The sequence below is a fragment of the Platalea leucorodia genome, assembly GCF_965183815.1.
Source record: "Platalea leucorodia genome assembly, chromosome: 5".
NCBI lineage: Eukaryota > Metazoa > Chordata > Aves > Pelecaniformes > Threskiornithidae > Platalea > Platalea leucorodia.
Genome location: NC_138827.1, coordinates 72,719,688 through 72,732,523, shown reverse-complemented (window position 1 = coordinate 72,732,523; position 12,836 = coordinate 72,719,688). Strand labels below are relative to the sequence as shown.

Genomic DNA, 12,836 nt, shown 5'->3' with positions numbered 1-12,836 from the left:
ATTAAACTCAGCGTAAGTAAAATCGGTTCAACCTTCTAGAGAAAAGAAGACTTGAAAAGAGCAAAACTAATTTAAACCGTGCACCACTGTAGTCCGATGCGGTGCCCACGGCAGCTATGGCCTCGCAGCAGTGTCTCACAGGGTGGCTGTGCCAGGCCGGCTGCAAAAGTGAACCAGGTTTGAAGTTTCAAATCTTGTTATGTAGTGCCATCTTGAGGTTTTGCGAAACCAAGATTACTTTCTTCGAGGCCTTGTATAGCTTTTATGTGGCTGTAGTTCGAGAAGTTCATTCTTCAGGGTGTATGATCGGGTGCATCCAGCTGTGTTTGTGAACTGGAGAAGACAGGGCTGGGCTCACCCGGCGGGAGGACCAGCCAGCCCGTTCCCTGCTCCGTGGTGGCATCAACTCTTTGAAAAACCTTTCCTAGAAAAAGTTCACCTACCCAACTTTTAAAAACAGCCATGGGCATCACGCTGGCACTGCGGATGAGGTTGAGGGCCACAGCACGTGGCTGCTCCTGTTCTCCGACAGGATGCAAGCCCGTGTCTCATCCCCTGCCCTGTCGTGACAATGTCTGTCCCTCATGAGAGGTGCCGAAGCACGGGGCTGGTGCCAGGGGTGCAAACTGCTGCCTCGGCCGCAGCTCCTCCGAAAATTGCCATTTGACAGCTTCGGTGCCTGGTGTCCGCACCTCTGCCGAAACAGGTTTGTCCCTCCAGCGCCGGTGGAGGCCGGTTGCTCAGGGCTGGGGGATTTCACAGGGACACGCGTGTCACGGTGGAGCAGCAGTCACCCTGCTCCTGGTTTTGGGCTGCCAGGGCTGGCCGCAGGGCCAGAGAGGGCAGGGAGCAGGATGGGAGTTGCAGCCTGGAGCAAAAACCAGGCGGCAGAGGAAGGTTTAGAGGAGCGACCAGAAGGACATGAGCGCTTCACCACACAGGGAGGGGACGGCGGGGACGCAGGCAGCCGGGAGGCGTCAAGGAGGGGCAGCACGGCCTCGCCACGGCACCTCGCCCGCCACGTTGTGCCTGCGAAGACACGGGGCGGCTGGGCCTCGGGGCGAGAATCGGGGTCCGAGGAAGGGGCTCTGGGCGGCTGCCCTGGCAGCGCGGCACCCGGGGGGCGGCAGGCCGGCCGGGGCGCCAGCCTGTGCCTGGGGACGTGCCCGCTGCGCTCGGGGGCCCGGCGCCCTCCGCGGGGTCTGCCGGGGCGGCGCTGGGCCACCAGCCCGCGGGGCGGCTCGCCCCTTTCCGCCAGCGCTCGCCGCTCTCCGGCCCCCTCGGCCCCGCTCGCGCGCCCGCGCGGGGGGGTAAGGGGTGCGCGCGCCCCCCGGCAGCCCCGCTGGGCGCTGTCGCGCGGGCCGCCCCGGGCGGAAGCGCCGTTCGCGCCTTCCCGCGGCCGCTCGGCTCTTTCCGCCTCCCCTCCGGGGCGCTTCGTTCGTTTCCGCGGTCGCTCGGCTCTTTCCGCGGGGGCCGGCGGCGCGCTCGGCCGTTCCCGCCGCCTGCCGGGCGCTCGGCCTTTTCCGTGAGCGCTCGGCGTTTTCCGTGCGGGCCGCGGCGCGCTCGGCGCTTGCTCCCTGGCTGGCGCTCCTCAGTCGGCCGCTGCCTGCCTGTCGCCGGGCTGGGAGCGCCTGTGTGTGTGTGAGTGACGCGGCGGAGGTGTAGTTTGACGCGGTGTGTTACGTGGGGGAGAGAATAAAACTGCGGCGAGATCCTAGGCGCGAACGAAAGCAGTGACGGAGCAGCCTGGTAACCGGTAAGAGGAGGAAGGCGCCCAGCAAACAGGGGCGGGGGGGAGGGAAGGAAATGGAGCCCGGCGGGGACCAGGGGAGCCGCCGGGCGGCAGGACGCGGGGGCCCGGCCGTGCACCGCCCGCGGGAGGGGCGCCCGCTTTAAAGATGGAGCCGAGCCCTGCAACATCCCCGCCGCCGCCGCGCCGCGAACAAAGGATAATGGCGGATGGGAGCCGGCCCCGGCGGCGGCGGCGGCCGCCACGGCCGGGCGGCGGCGGCGGCGACTCTGGCGGCAGCCAGCGGCGGCGCTCACCGCGGCGGGGAAGGGGGATCGCGCCCCCCGGCCCCAGGAGGAGGCGGCGGAGGAAGACGACGAGGGGGGAGCGGCGGCGGCGGCGGCGGCGGGGGGCGGCCGCGCACCCACCCGCGCCCCCTCGGCGGCGGGGCGCCCCCTCCCCGCGCCGCCCCTCCGTCTGCGCCTCAGCCTGCCTCCCCGCCGCCATCCCTCTTCCTCCCCCCGGCGCTGCCCGCCTCGGCCGGCGGCGGCCCCGGGCGCGGCCTCCCGGCCGGCGCGGCCCCGCCGGGCTCCGGGGACGCGGGGCCGGCCGTGGCGGCGGGGCGGGCGGGCGGGCAGCCCTCCTGCGGGGCCGCCCCGGCGCCCGCCGCTCCGCGCCCGGAGAGTTTCACTTCCCCGGTGACCCGAGTGCGCTGTATAAATAAATAAACAAACTCTTGCCGTGCTGGAAGCGAGTACGTGGGGCGCTCCTAGGCTCTGTAACGAGAAGTTTTTAATAAAATCTGTGCGGAGAAGCTCGGGCCAGCGCTTGGTCTGGTGGTTTGCTTTTATTTGCAGCGCGGGGCACGGCCGTCTCCCGGCGGCCGTGAGGGGGTAACGGCGCTGGGCCACCCAACGCCGCGCTCCGGGGGAGCACCGGAGGGAAGAGCCGCCAGCCCGGTGCGCAGGCCGCCTAACAGCGGCGCGGTCCCCTTTCGCTGCCTGCCTTCTTTCCCGCTAGTATTTTTAACCCAAAGCGAACTTGAGCCTGGCCCTGGCTGGTAAGTCTCGGTTTGGGATTTGCTTTTGCCAGTTTTCCGCAGGCTCGTGGGTGCTGCACGGTGAGCAGGATTTGACCTCTATCCCTGCCGTAATAGAAATGTCCACTCAACTGTGGAAACACCTTACACTTGCCTTGCTGCAGCTGCGGGGCTTTTTCCCGTTTTGTCGCCTAGACGTTATTGAAGACATTAATTTGACTTTATTTCTATTTTCAAAACCTGGATATCTGCATTTTTGTGTACAGCAATGAGTAAAAACGATGTGGCAGTCTTCTTAAAAAAACTTCGTTTAACCAAAGATTGTTACACCTCTCAAATGTATACAAGGATAAAAAATTTTTATAGGTCATATGACTTCTTCCCAAAAACATTTTTAAAAATCTTTTCTTGTTTTCTTCTCCATCTTAAATATTGAAATGCCTGCACATAATCTGCTTCTGGAATAACACCTGTCATGATTTTTTTTTTTTCCTGGGGTTAGAAACAAGTTTCCTATTTCTTAAATAAAGGACTAGAGACTTTTTTAGGAGTATCAGATATCTCTGTTCAGTCCCATTGTGACCACCAAACACTGTATTTCAAAATACAGGAATTTTGAGACTACACTTGCTTCCTTTCCCTGTATCAACAAATGTGGATTTTTAAAGTAAAATGTGAAGTCACTGAAATAAGTTTTTATTCAAGTTGGGTATTTGTGATTCACATGTGTAGATAGGCCTGTCATTCCTTGTATGTGAATTTCTGTTTTCTGTCGCTTCCACCACTTCTTTTGAAATGAAGGCCGAAGGTGCTCTACATCACTTCACTCTGAATAATACCAGCATGCGAAGAGGGGTTTCTAAAGTTGTAATTGATAAATAGACATCCGAGGACTTCAGTAAGCAATGTAGCTGTTGATAGTGATTAAAGAGTGTAGTGGTTGGTGTATTTCATTCATTCTTGGTTTGATGGAATATGCACTTCATTTCAAATACAAAAATGTGGCAGTAAATCCTTGCTTGTTTTTTGTAGCTTTAGAAACACAACATTTTATTTTGTTCTATTTCATAATAGAGTGGAAGACTCTCAGATCCATATTTTCTAACACAGATCTCTGCATTTCCTTACCAGCTTTGTATCCTCACAGATCAGAGAGAAAAGGGAGCAGAGAGGTGGTTGTGTATTTGCTAAACATCACTTACAGGTGACCTAAAATGAAATATTTGCATGTAGGAAAGAAGAGTGTAATAATTTTTAATGCTTTAATTTCATTGATAGGACACCAGTGTTTAGATTAGTACTCTCAGCTTTGTGTCTGGATCTGCAATAAATGGTCCGCATCTGATCGCTCTATATTTTTTTTTTTCTCCCATACTTTTGGTGATAAAGGTGTCTGCTACCCTGGGTGGAAAAAAAGAAAAAAAAAAAAAACCAAACCCAAAGGTCTGAAAGGGGAGAGGGGTCTGTTCATAAAGAAAATTTAGAAGCATCTCATTTAGACTGTCAAGTCATCAGTCTGCCTGTTTCCTGGAAGCCTGCACCAGTGTGGCTATTGCTGGTACTGATGTCAAATATAAAATATTCTGTAGTAGCTGATCTTATTCTGGAAAGTAGCTGTTCTGCTGCAGTAAGAAGCAAACAGCCTCTTCTTGCCTGAGCGCAGCTACAGCTCTCAAGGTGCATATTTTGATAGTAGACAAGGCCCTGACTAGGGATCTCTGTTGACACCCTTGTGAAACAAATGGGATATTCACACTTCACCTCTATTTTTGGATCTCTGGAAGCAAGTGGAGATCAGTTACTCATGCTGCACTTCTCAAGGCTTTTGTGCAGTGAGAAGGCCATGCTAGCTTTCTGCCTGTAATCTAAAGTTAGTTTCAGGGGACGTGACAGCTATCCTCATCTACAGAAACAACCCTACTGAATTTGGTTTGAGCTCTCTGGTGCCCTGCCTGCATACAGTTAAAGTTTCATGACAGGGCAGTGATTTTTCTCTGAATCAAAAATTCGATTGCCTCATCTGCAGTCTGTGTGGTCATATTTCATGGTGATGATAAAGACCTGAGCAATCTTCCGTTAACAATCCTTGTACGTCTCCCAGTACATTGATACCTATTTTATTCTTCAAAACTTTTAGATGACTTGTTTGTAGCGCAATTGAAAAGGTGAGTGAGAACGAACATGATACCTTCCATTTTTCCATGTTTCTAAAACAGCCTTGTCAGCTGTGCAGGAGATGAAGATGTGCCTGGGTCTAGTTGGTCTTCTAGGTAAAAAAGCATCTGAAAACAGACAAGGATTTTCTCATTTCATGCTGCTGCTGTTTTTTTCTGGCAGTGCTGGATTTAGAGCATCCTGTGCAAAGTGGAGAGAATAGAAAACTGTAGGTGGTGGAAGAGCCACTTAAAGGGGAGAGGGTAAAGAATTTGGAGGAGGTGTGTTCCTGTTTGGATGCGTGTATATGTTTTATATCTATGTAAAACATATATGCATACATACAAGTTTAAAGCAGCACCGATGCTTGTTAGGTGCTCTCAATGGTTTTGAGCGAAGTGCATAGGTACAGGGTTTCTTTTACTGCTTAAGATATAATAATCATACCTGTTTTTCTCCTGAGAGTATTGTGAGATTTGATGTTTGTCATAAATCAAGCCCATTAGGTGAAAGATGGAAAAATAGTTCCAAAGATAGGAGAGTCCTGCCAATTGCTGTTCTGGATTTCATTACTTTTCAATTGGTGTCTGAGACAAGACAACACTAGCTAGTTTAGACAAAGCTGCAGGAAGCCTTATAATGAACTATTTTGAAGTTACCTTCATGCAGGAAACTGATACAAAAATGTCTACCCTTGATGTTTTCACACTTTCTGGAGGGGAGAGTTCAAGCAACGTGTAAAAGTCTCTGATCCTCTAAGTGTTGTTCCAGCGATAGCTTGTTTGGTCAATGAGGTTATCAGCCAAACTTTTTTCCCTGCAGTTGGAAGAACTTTAAAGCTGTGTTGTTTTTTCCTCTTCTGGCAGAAACTTTTTCAGATAGCTTTCTAAACTAAGAAAAGAACATGTTCTTTTCTTGACCGGACTGGAAAAAAAAAAGAAATGGTGGCCTGAGAAATCCAGGAATTTCTGAAGTTTATCTACTTCCTGACGGACTGAAACCGTGGTTCCACATACTTTTTTTGACAGTAACATTGGCTGAAGCAACCTCCATGTCTGGTGATTTGTTCATGTCTTCTCCATTGCACTGGCACAAATGTTTGGGCTACTGCATGGTAGACCTGACTGGGGGAATGATCCAGCAGGGTGAGGGGTTGGAGAGCCTGATTATTTTTCACCTGGATCATTCCCTCCTCTGGTTGCTGCATGGCTGCACAGTAGCCATATCAGCATAATCAGGGGAAGGGATGGGGCTGGAATAAGCAGGAAGATAAGGGCAGCTCGAACAGCAGTGCTGCTAAATGAGAAAATGCAGCCTACATAAAAATTTTTAAATTATTGCTGTGTTTATAACTAAGCTGGATGGCATAGATCCTGTTGTGGTTCTTGCTGCAGCGCTGGATTATTTAGCTAAGTTTACGTTTTTACATGTGCTTAAATATGAGCAAATGAACATGAGCAGCAGGTGTTCCCAAACTTTAATATCATCTATACATACTGTTTGTTGTGCCACTTATTTACTTGACTTAAACACCTTTTGTGTGTGGTTTTTTTAACAACTACTATGTTCACTTTCTCAGTCCTGTTCTCACATGCTTTGTTCTAACTTCTAACCTCCCATCAGTGTTCTCTGCAGCTCTGTGCTGCAGTCTTCTGAATCATCTCTCCAGCAACTCTACAACCTCCTGTGACGTTTTGGCTCCAATATTACATGCATTTTTCTGATAGATGCTACCCTAAATCTTCTCTCGTTCTCTACTGCTATTCAAATACCAATTGGATTTTGCTTCCCCTTGCACCTTTCCTAGGACTTGAATGTAAAATTTCTTCTCATCTAGCTTATCTTTTATACCCCATGGAATAATGGATGGGAAGCATTATTTTCTTGCCTTTTTCTGATGACTCTTCCTCTGGCTCTGTGTAGCTGGCCCGGCCTCAAACTCTGCTGGTGCCTGTCCACTCCTCCAAGTGACATGCAATATGAGCAGGGTTTGTGAATTTATGCCTTTGTAGCTTGTAGAGAGCTTTCTCTTGGAAAAAAGCCTAGGGCATTACTATTGAAGTAGGACCCCTGCCCCTCTTCAGGAAACTCATCCAAATTTTTCTCTTTTGTGCTGATAGGAAAATTCTGGGAGATACCAAGGGAGGGAAGATGTGAAAAAGGGCAGTGTGTACTAATGCCACAGCATAATACCAAGAGAAGAAGTCTGTTGCTGTGGTTCCATCTGAGCTGATACAACTGTGTGTGGCTGTCAAGAGACAGACACCTTGCTCCTTCCTTCTCTCCTGTTCTGGCTGTGTGGTGTTCACCCATACCTTATGTTGGCTGTAGTGTTGATTGTATGTAAAATCTAATGAGCCAGTTCAAATCACTAACCCAGGAGAAAACCGTGCTTTTTTGTCAGGTTAGTTTTCTTCTGCGTGAGTGAGCTGAATCGGTGATTGAGATGGTGTTAGCACCAACACGGGTGCAAATTCGCAGGGAGACTGTAGGGAAAGGATGGAGGGGGGCACAGCTTTGTCCCTTGAGCGGCAGAGAGCTGGGTCAGCACACTCATCTCGGGGAACTGCAATACATCCGTGATTCGGAGTTAAAGAAGGAAGAGTCAGGCTCTGTCCACGGTGATCAAAGCCACGTCAGTTTGTCTTTGCGGCTAGGAAAGGTCGAACACAGTAAGTGTCTCAGTTGGAGGGGAAAAATAAAAAAACAAGAGGAAAGGTTCCCTGTTTTGAAAGCCTGGTGACACCTCTGTGGTTGAACTAGCTTCTCCTCATCAGAGGCAGGTTTCAGTCTTCTGAAGAGGTTGGATCAGTGTAACTCTTAGGTCCCTTTCTTTATGAGGAGCCCAGTCACATGGGGAGATACAACATTTCTTTAACCAAGCCCTAGCTGAAAGATGAAGCTCCAGAAGGGGTCCAGGTCCAACACCTTGGTTTAAATCCTATCAGTTGGCCAAGGCACCTAGGTGCTGAGCTCGCTGTAGTTTCACTGTTACTACAAACTGATAGATGCTTTGGCCTGTCTTCCTGATTTTAAAATAATAATTGTGGCTGAAACTACTAGCATGAAAGTTGTAGCGTAAGGTTGACGTGGAGCGTCTAACCAGTGCACATTATCCTGGGCTGGGTAGAGGAAGAAGTATGTTACCTGCTGCAAACAACTGCTTTGTCAGCGATGTGGCTGTTTGGAAAATGCATCTCTGCCCAATCCTCAGAAAGCTAGTGTTGACTATATAAAAAGTAATCATCCTCTTCTCAGCTTCCCACTCTTAAGCAGGGTCATCAGTAAAACAATAATAATCAAATTACAGAATATAGATGTTTTCTTTTCTTCAGCATCTTTGCTGACTTCCTGCAGTCTCATGACACCTATACCCATGACTTGATCTACTTTGCTTTCATTGGCAGGCCTGGCTGCAGCAGGGTAGGCTCTGCTCCACCGTCCCTGTTCCTGCTCCTGTGCCAGTAGCACCAGTACGGCTGTGTGTGAGGCAGTGACGTGAGCTGGATTGGAGAACTGGTCCGGGATAAAAAATAAGTTGCATTTTCTGGTCTGTCTGTAGTGCAGATTGGTCGCCCAGTCCCATTTACTACACAGCCTCACAGACAGCTGTAAAGGTGTAAATAAGAAAGAATCTGGAGGAAGGCAGAGCCTGAGCTGGCAGCGCTGCCAACAGAAATGCTTGTAAGATTGTAGTTGCAGAAAGCAAAATGGAGATTTTCTTTTGTGTGCAACACACTGATGCAAAACATGGATTCTGTTTCTTTGATTCTGGCCCTTTCTGGTTCATCGATGGCTCCCATTGCTTACTCAGGGTTATCGTTCTGACCTTCAGCATTACCAGCAAGTCACATTTCTGTTCCATGGAGACAGCTGTATTGCCCACAAGTAACGCAGGTCTTAAACTCCAGCTAAGTATTTGAGAACCAAGATAAATTATTCTCTGTTCTGAAGATGATACTTTTGCAGAGTGGATCTGCCTGGCAGGTGTATGAGAGATCTTTCTCATTTAAAAAGCTCTCCTGCACCATCCAGGCAAATATAAAAATACATGAAAAATAAAGCCGAATCCACTCAGTTGATAACCATATTAGTCAAAATTATTTTACTACAAAATTTGGTCACTGTTTTGTTTTCATCGTTTTTTTAGGGAGAGGGTGGGTCATAGATTTAATTTCAGAACATTAAGCAAGGTCATGTCTCTGCTATTGCTTCAAAACCAGTGCTAATTGACCAAGCAACAATGATGTCAATATAACTAGTAAAGGCAGAGCAATTTTAGGATTTTAAATATTTCCAAGTCTGAGCTGTGGCTTAAGCCCCAAATCTTTCGGTTTTAATGTTGCAATAAATTTTGTGAATAGGGTGCATTCAGAAGTTGGACAAGGGCAAGGTTTGTAAGGAAGTGCTGGTTTTCTTGTGCATACCTGGGCATACTCTGCTGTAGAACTCCAACTGCAGAAAGAATTGAAGTTTTCACTTACTTGAGAGCATTGAAGCAAAAAATAGTCTATACTGCCTGTTAAGAAAGAAACAAAGGTATTAAATCATAACAGAAAGTAAGTTGCTTGTACAGATACAGGTTATTTTTAATTTGTTTCAGACATTTGACTTTATATCTGGTAATTGTCAGCTTTGTATAAATAACTCAGTCTGTCTTACTTTCAGATGACCAGTTCTAAAAATAATCTGTTAATAAAACAGTGAAAGCTTTGGTATGAAATATCTATTTTGTTGCGTTTTCTTTCTGAACTCATTAGAACTGTTGTGGTTTTTTTTAACCAAGGTTTTCCAATATTTACCAAGTTATAGAACTTCATGCTCTTATACTATGGGTTGAACTCTAGAAATACCACATACGTTCCAAGCATCAGCAGAACGAGCAGTGTTTGTTTTAAGAGTTTATGCCTATAAAGCTTGCAGCGTAAATATATGAAGTGGCATTTTTAATGAATTAATCCTTTAGCCACTGACATTCAGAAGTGGGTTAGAAACATGAGCAATGGAGCTGTCCCTTCTTGCCAACAGACAAAATCTCAACACAGACACAAATTCTACCTAAAATTCTCTTGTCAATTTAACTATGCTGCTGATAATACCTAAAACTCCATGCTTGCCCTGAATTTCTTAACTGATTTGATAGTTCTCTGTAACAGACTAATGATGTGAAAACAAGTGTGATCTGTATCACTTTGGGATTCCAACATCTGACCCTTTTCAATCTGCAGTATTTTGCTGAGGTGACCTACAGTATTCAAACCTCAGGCTTTTTTTTTGTTTTTTGATTTTTACATGTACAAAACAAATGGATGATGAAATTCCGATATCTAATTTAAGGTTTAGACCAAACAAAGAACTTCAAATACTGACAGTTGCCCTCCCACATTATAGGATGGGAAAGGAAACACTTTATTCATGGGAAAGTCCCCTGAATTTCTGGGACTTTCCAGAAGATTAAGTTTCAGAATATAAATTTACATTCATATTACATTAGAATGTCATCTTTAATCAGTGTAATCTCTAAGAACCTTCAGTCCAGTCCTACAGTATGCTATTCTGATAAATGTGACATATCTGTTAATATTTTCACACTGTAAAATTATCAGAGACTCTGGAATCATTACTTTGGAATGGAAAGATTTCAGGTAATAATAAACATGTTTATATGGTTATCTGTCTTTATCACATTCCTGCATATGCTTCCATTAAATCATACCTGGTATGTAATTTAAATTATTACAGTTAAGGAAACACCTGTATGGAGGTCATTCCTTTCTCTGTTACAGGTTGCTATATATGTGTGTGTGTGTGTATATATATATATGTACAGATTACAATATGTTGTATTCTTGGCCTTTGGGCTTGGAGCACTCAGGTTAACCAGACTGATATAAGTCTGCGTAATGCTCTGGGGTTTATTTTCATTTTTTTAATAAGTTGTTCCTGATCTGCTCTGAGCACCAAAAGAGAGCTGAGTGATCTTCTATATAATTTCAAAGTCGCTTTAGCTTTGGTCACTTAAGCATTTGTCATGGACCCAGTGATCGAGACTATGCGAATCTCAGTACCACATACATAGAGCAAAGCCTGTGCAGGTGTCACTGTTATTAAATACCCTCGTCTTAATAACATCATAGTCCTACTTCACTCTCTCTAGGAGAGTAGCTCTGTTGAGCAGTCAGTCATCACTCTAGTTGTTTGCAGAGAACAAGTTTCAGTAGTTTCCCCACCTCGGAGATAACCATTGATTTAATACAAACATGTATAGAGTCTCTCCCTATAGAGTTGCACACTGCCACAGGTTTGGGATTACACCAGTTCCTCCAGCTGGTTCCTCTGACCTGGGATGTTTAAAGGTTACTTGGCATGTGGACAAAGATCTTTACAACATGTCAAAACATCATCACATATTTCCTGCAGCGTTTAGGTGGGTCTTACCCTGCCAGAATGAATGATGGGGCAGTGAAAGGCCGCAAGGCACAGAAATGCATATGGAGGAGAACAAATATGATCCATACGCATGACTCTGGCAGGTCAAGTGGAAATCTTAAGTCCTGACAGGTCTACCCAGTGCAAAAAAGGAACACATGCACCTTCTTAGATGGATCTTAACCTTGCTAACTTGGCATCATTTTCTGCTCCAAATGCTCCTTTCATTGTTGGTAGGGACACAGTCCTCTTTTCTAACATCATCTCTCATTTTCTTCCTGTCACTGGGGAAGGAGAAGGTCTCTGCCTGCTTGCAGAATTAGCTTTCCTTTCTGTCACTCTGGACTGCCTTAGCTCTTCTGCTGGAACACCTTCACATGCCAATGTTTGCTATGAAAGGAGGTGGCCCAAAATGTTGTGCTTGTTGACCAGCACAGCAGGATATATTATTTATTGGGCATATCTAGATAGCTGGGTGCTCCAGAGCACTGTTTCTAAATTGCTCGCTGTGCCAGCCAGGTACAACCTACCTCCTTACGCAGGGGTCGTGTCGCTGCTGCAGCGTGGCGCTGAACCCAAGCTAACAACCCGTACTAAGAGGCAGGGTGTACCAGCTTGGGCACAGGGCCTCCGTAGCAGAACAGAGATGTTAGTTTATTGTACCCACTGCTGTACTCACACTCCTTGGGTTCAGGCTGCGTTAATACACCCCATGGCTTTTAGATGGGTGCTGGTTCACCTCCAGCAAGTTTCCACCGCGGCCGAGCAGGCGCCGTCCCCACCTTGCCGTGCGAGGTGCCTGCTGTTCGCCGAAGCGAGCGCTGTCAGGGAACTGCAGCGTCTCGTAGCGTCGCAGGGGCTGCCTTTTGGAGCCACACATGCACGCAAAAAGGTACCTCCCTAGTCTTAGTACAGATGTAAGCGTGCCTTCCTTTTTTTATTGAACACTGCCATCAGACTAGTGTGTGCTCACAGTTTAGCGTCGAAGTTACAAGTGGAAATATGAGAAGTGGCTGGCTTCGTGTCATGGCAGTCGGTTGTGCTGAGAGGTCAGCCTCAGATCTCATGGAGTCATTTATTCCTCAGTTCTCCACCCACTGCTGTTTCAGTCAAAGATAAAAGGAGGATTTGACTAGGTCCAGAAATTAAACCTCATCATGAGTGGCTATGCCGATGATTAATTTGCAAGGCCTGTACCAACTGCAAAGAGCTTGTTCCTGGAGTTCATGATGTATTCAGTGGGAGCGATAGCTCCCAGATGCTGCCATAAAAAAAAAACATTCGATGCTCGTATTTTATGTTGTGTTAAAGATGTCTGCGTGCTGTGATACTGTTTGGATACATTGTTGTGATGATTTTTATTAAGTAACCAGCAGCTCCGCATCCCAAAGCGAGCCACAGTACTTTCAGCAGACACATGGAGGCCTCTATTTTGACAATTTCAGGTGGTTTCATTTTTGTGAAAGGAAAGCTGCTTTCTACGGT

The 12,836-nt window shown here is 47.2% G+C and overlaps 1 protein-coding gene across 5 annotated transcripts in view; it reads left to right on the top strand.

The window, feature by feature from the left end:
- Positions 1-1,559: 1,559 nt before the first annotated feature.
- Positions 1,560-12,836, top strand: part of CREB1 (cAMP responsive element binding protein 1) — a 45,194-nt gene continuing 33,917 nt past the window's right edge. For all 5 annotated transcript variants that reach the window (XR_014228409.1, XM_082314377.1, XM_082314376.1 and 2 more), the window contains exon 1: positions 1,560-1,756. The gene's annotated coding sequence lies outside the window, so the exon portion shown is untranslated. The remainder of the gene's footprint in view (positions 1,757-12,836) is intronic.